We start from the raw sequence: 6,022 nt of genomic DNA, 5'->3' as shown, positions 1-6,022 counted from the left end.
TCTCTCTAAGACCTTTATCATAAAGGGATGTTGAATTTTGTCAAATGCTTTTTCAGCATCTAATGAAATGATCATATGGTTTTTTTCTTTCAGTTTATTTATATGATGGATTACATTGATAGATTTTCGTATGTTGAACCAGCCCTGCATCTCTGGGATGAAGCCTACTTGATCATAATGGATAATTTTTCTAATGTGTTCTTGGATACGGTTTGCCAGTATTTTATTGAGTATTTTTGCGTCGATGTTCATGAGTGAGATTGGCCTGTAGTTCTCTTTCTTGGTTGTGTCTTTGTGTGGTTTTGGTATCAGAGTAACTGCAGCTTCATAAAAGGAATTTGGCAATGACTTCTCTGTTTCTATATTGTGAAATACATTAAGGAGTATAGGTATTGGGTCTTCTTGGAAGTTCTGGTAGAATTCTGCATTGAAGCCGTCTGGACCTGGGCTTTTTTTGGTGGGGAGGCTTTTTATAACAACTTCTAATTCTTTGCGACTAACAGGTCTATTTAGATTGTTCACCTGGTCCTGGTTTAACTTTGGTATATGGTACTTATCTAAAAAAGTGTCCATTTCTTTTACATTTTCCAATTAGATACCATCTTACACCTCTCAGAATGGCTAAAATCAAAAACACCAATGATAGCCTTTGCTGGAGAGGTTGTGGAGAAAGGGGCACACTCATTCATTGCTGGTGGGAATGCAAACTTGTGCAACCACTTTGGAAATCAGTGTGGAGATTTCTCAGGAAATTCGGGATCAACCTACCCCAAGATCCAGTAATACCACTATTGGGAATATACCCAAGAGATGCCCCATCAAATGACAAAAGTATCTGTTCAACTATGTTCATAGCAGCATTGTTTGTAATAGCCAAAACCTGGAAAAAACCTAGATGCCCTTCAATGGAGGAATGGATGAAGAAAGTGTGGAATATATACATATTAGAGTACTACTCAGCGGTAAAAAACAATGACTTCTCGAATTTTGCGTGCAAATGGATGGAAATAGAAAACACTATCCTGAGTGAGGTATCCCAGACCCAAAAAGAGGAACATGGGATGTACTCACTCATAATCGGTTTCTAGCCATAAATAAAGGACATTGAGCATATAATTTGTGATCCTAGAGAAGCTAAATAAGAAAGTGAACCCAAAGAAAATCGTATACTCATCCGCCTGGAGAGGGGAAGTAGACAAGATTGTAGGGCAAAAACTGGGAACTTGCGGGTGAGGTGGCATGGGGCAAAGGGGAAATGGGATGAGAAACATGAGAAGGGGAGGATGGGAGGAGTTCGGGGGATTGGGATGGTTGGGATATAGGAAGGGTGGATACGGGAGCAGCGAAGTATATATCCTAACTAAGGGAGCCATCTTAGGGTTGGCAAGAGACTTGACTCTAGAGGGGTTCGCAGGTGTCCAGGGAGATGTCCCCAGCTGGTACCTTGGGCAACTGAGGAGAGGGAACCTGAAATGACCCTATCCTATACTGATGAATGTCTTACATATCACCTTAGAACCTTCATCTGGCGATGGATCGAGGTAGAGACAGAGACTCAATTTGGAGCAATGGTCTGAGCTCTTAAGGTCCAAATGAGGAGCAGAAGGAGGGAGAACATGAGCAAGGAAATCAGGACCACGAGTGATGCACCCACCCACTGTGACAGTGGACCTGATTTACTGGGAGCCCACCAAGGCCAGCTCGTCTGGGACTGAATAAGAATGGGTTGAAACTGGACTCTCTGAGCATGGCGGACAATGAAGGCTGATGAGAAGCCAAGGACAATGGCACTAGGTTTCGATCCTAATACATGAACCGGCTTTGTGGGAGCTTAGCCTGTTTAGACGCTCACCTTCCTGGACCTAGATAGAAGACCTTCGTCTTCCCGCAGGGCAGAGAATTTGGACTGCTCTTCAGTATCGAAAGGGAGGGGGAATGGTGTGGGGGGTGGAGAAGAGAAGTGGGGATAGGGGGAGGGGAGTGGGGGGAGGGGACAATATTTGGGAGGAGGGGAGGGAAATGGGAAACGGGGAGCAGATGGAAATATTAATTAAAAAAGAATAAAAAAAGAATATATTATAATCCTCATGGTAAAATACTTACAATTAAGAATTTTGTTACCAATTGTTTTGTCTACAGATATTCTTCATAAATAACCATTCTAAAACCATATAACGGCTTTGTAGATACTGTTTTCTCATCTGTGTAAGAGTGTCCACCAATTCCACCATTTTCTATCTGCATCATTGTAGACAAGCATCTCATTTTACCTGCCTATTCAAGCCATCTCCAGACAGGCCTTAGATAATTCACCAAAGAAAGCATCAGCTACACTCTACTTAGTTCTGCTCATGTGCCAATCAGTGTTGAAATCACTATGAACTCTTAAAAGGGTCAGTTAGGCTTCAATTCTATCAAATCAAATTGACATACACACCCAGAATGAATTCTTCCACAATACCTAATGGAAATTTAGTACCCTATGCTGCATCCACGTAAGAGGATAATTGTCACTCTGTTCAAATACAAAAAGCAAATTCTTCCAAAATATTTCTTGGCGTTATGTCCTTATAACTCCTCTTCAAACCCCAATCACCATAAATATATTTCTTTTGTTCTTTGAATCAATATGGAATAATTCAGTAGTGCATACTCTTGCAGATCTTCTTTGAAGCCCATCACTTTGTAATGATTCATGGATTTACCCTAACTTTACATTTGGAGGATTTTTTTTGTTTTTGTTTTTGTTTTTGTTTTTTTGTTTTTGTTTTTCGAAAAAGGGTTTCTCTGTAGCTTTGGAGCCTGTCCTGGAACTAGCTCTTCTTGTATAACAGGCTGGCCTCTAATTCACAAATATCCACCCGCTTCTGCCTCCCGAGTGCTGAGATTAAAGGAGTGTGCCACCACTGCCCAGTGATGTTTTGGTTTTAATTCACATACAACACCCTCTAAGTCCATTATGACAAGTAGATTATAATAAGTGCGCCATTTTTGCTATGTTGCTCCTACCTATTCAAGAGCATGAGAGATTTTTTTTTTCATTTTCTAATATCTTCTTCAGTTTCTTTCTTTAGATACTTAATATACTCTATACATGCTTTGAAAATTAAAGAAGGAACTAACTCATTTGTTCCTTGAATTTTGGTAAGGAATTCTTTTGTACTCCCAGTTTTGCTTGGGTTATATAAGAGCTATGATAAATACATTTGGGCAGATCACAGTATTCACCGGATGCTCCTGATTCTATCTGTTGTCTCTTGTCTATTTGCTTCTCCATACTTATTCCTCCCTCCAAGTAAGGATGAATGAATAGCTTGGGTGGGACCCTGAAACGATAGCCAAAATAATCCTTTACAATAAAGGAACTTCAATATCTCCTATAGAGCTACAGTAATAAAAACAGCTTGTTTTGGGCACAAAAGCAGACATGTGGGTAAATGGAATTGAATTGAAGAACCTGATACTGGCTGGGTGGTGGTGGCACACGCCTTTAATCCCAGCACTTGGGAGGCAGAGGCAGGCGGATCTCTGTGAGTTCGAGACCAGACTGGTCTACAGAGCTAGTTCCAGGACAGGCTCCAAAGCCATAGAGAAACCCTGTCTCGAAAAACCAAAAAAAAAAAAAAAAAAGAACCTGATACTGATCCACACAACTATGAACACCTCAATTTTTACAAAGAAACCAAAATTGTACAATGGAAAAAAGGAAGCATCTTCGTGTTGCCATTTTTTGAGATAGCAGATTAAATTGTGTGCATGTATGACGTTTTCTTTATCCATTCTTCTGCTGAGGAACATTTAGAATGTTTTTTGAGTTTCTGGCTATTGGGAATGAAGCTGCAATGAATGTGATTGAGCAGGTATTCTTCTGGTAGAATATAGCCTCTTTGGTAATACACCAAAAAGCTGGATCTTGAGCCATATCAATTTCCAACTTTCTGAGCAATCACCATATTGATTTTCATAGTGACTATACAAGTTTGCACTCCCAACAGCAACTGAGGAATATTCTTCTTGTTCGACATATATTCTAGCATTATCTGGGCTTTTCAATATTTCATCTTAGCCATTCTCCTAAATGTAATGTGGAATCTCAAGGTAGTTTTAGTTGCATTTCCCTCATAGCTAAAGATGTTGAGCATTTCTTTAAATGTTCCTCAGCCATTTGAGTATTTTCTACTGAAAATTCTCTGTTTAGATATGTACTCCATTTTTAATTGTGTTGATATCTAGTTTGTTGAGTTCTTTGTACAGTTTTAGATATTAGCCCTATGTCAGATATGGAATTAGTAAAATTATTTTTCTATTCTGTCGGCTCTTTCTTAAGCTGAATGACCGCGTCCATTGGCTTACAGAGATTTTCAGTTTTGAGAAGGTCTCATTTATTTTTGTTGTTCTTTTCTACTTGAATTTATTATTAATTATTTTAGAAGAAAGAGGAGCAGGAAGAGAGGAAGAAAAAGAGGGAGGAGGAGGAGGAGGAGGAGGAGGAGGAGGAGGAGGAGGAGGAGGAGGAGGAGGAGAAAGAACTTAAGAACTTAAGTATGACCAGGAAAGTAACTCATAAACACTGTGAACACTAATGAAGAACCCAAAACTTGGGCTAGTACTGTCCTCTCAACTTTAGATCTCTAATAGACACCCTGCCCTCAGTTTTCTTTTCAATGAGACACCCAGATCAACCACAGGGGTACTTAGTACCCAGATCAGGCTCAGAGGTACTGAGGGTGGTCAATGAGATTTGAACACTGGAAATGGGAGGGGAAAAAGTCCAAAAATAGGAGCTGAGAAGGGGAGAAAATGAAAAGCCTAAGTTTTGAAGGACAGAGTTGGGCCACAGGAGGTGCAAGTGAGCAAGTGTGGGGTTACCCTTTCTAACTGCTCTGCTCCATACTCCCTGGACCCCAAAGGACCCCATAGTCTGGTCTGCAGTCCACTTCCCTTACCTGAAGCCTTCCAGGCTTAGTTCCAAATAGTCCAGCTCCTCCTCTTGAGCCTTCCTCTGGTCCAGCTTTTCCAGCTGCTCTCTGCAGGGCTGACTGACCTCCCCAAATCGAATGCTCTGAAGCAGCTGCTCCAATTTCTGCAGCTTCTTCCTTGGGTGCTTATTCTTCGTGGCTTTCTGGTTGGTAGGAGCAGAGTCCCATGGATCAAATGTAGATAGAGAGGTAGCCCGGGAACTTTGGAAAGCACTGGGCATTTAGGCCTTCTCTCCCAGAGACACCTTATCAAGAGTCCTGCTCAGGAACTCGGTTTTTCTTGCTGATTCCTCCTCTTCTTTCCCTTCAGGAACATTCCACTGTCTTAGAGAGGCCCCTTTACACCACCTTCACAGCTGGATGGAGTGATGGGTGTGGTAACCTCGGGAAAGTTGAAGTGGTAACCTCAGTGATGGGGGAAGTTCTGGTTTACCTTTGAAAAACTTGACGTACTTGTTTTCATAGACAAGTACCTCCTTTTGGAGCAGGTATCCCTCTTTGACCTTCTACTGCCTGTGCCAGGTCCCATTGGTTCTGGGTTGAAGCAATATACTTGCCATTGATCTCATCAGTTACATAGGGATTCACTCTTGTGAAAACCCTGAGGTACCATTTGTTCTTGATCTTAGTGCCTGTGCTATCAGCGCTCTGTTTAGAAAGTTGTCTCCTGTGCCAATGCATTCAGGGCTATCCCTCACTTTCTCTTTCACTTTCAGTATATCATATTATTCTTAATTAAAATGTCTATATGTTAATGTTTTCCATATACATCCTACCTGTCTGGGAGTCAGAATTAAATTAAAAACCATGTCTTTTCAGGCATACAAATTCAAAATTCTTCTCTGGGTATACTTTTACAATACAGTATACTAGCCTGACATTAAGCAATAAATATTTTGTAATAATAAACCATGGGAATAATATGATAATATAAACTATGTGATTATTTTGTTTTAAGAAACTATTGCATGTTTTCAAATAAATTTAATTCTATTTTCCTTACAATCTTTGGAAAAATAGCCAAAGACCACCTTACTGTTGTT

General features: G+C 40.5%; 1 pseudogene; it reads right to left on the bottom strand.

Moving 5' to 3' along the window:
* Positions 1-4,942: 4,942 nt before the first annotated feature.
* Positions 4,943-5,660, bottom strand: LOC130876359 (partner of Y14 and mago-like; annotated as a pseudogene).
* Positions 5,661-6,022: the final 362 nt, after the last annotated feature.

This window comes from Chionomys nivalis, chromosome 6 (genome assembly GCF_950005125.1).
Source record: "Chionomys nivalis chromosome 6, mChiNiv1.1, whole genome shotgun sequence".
In the NCBI taxonomy this organism is placed as follows: Eukaryota; Metazoa; Chordata; class Mammalia; order Rodentia; family Cricetidae; genus Chionomys; species Chionomys nivalis.
Note: the sequence above shows the minus strand (reverse complement) of the source record. Positions and strands in the feature narration are given on the sequence as shown.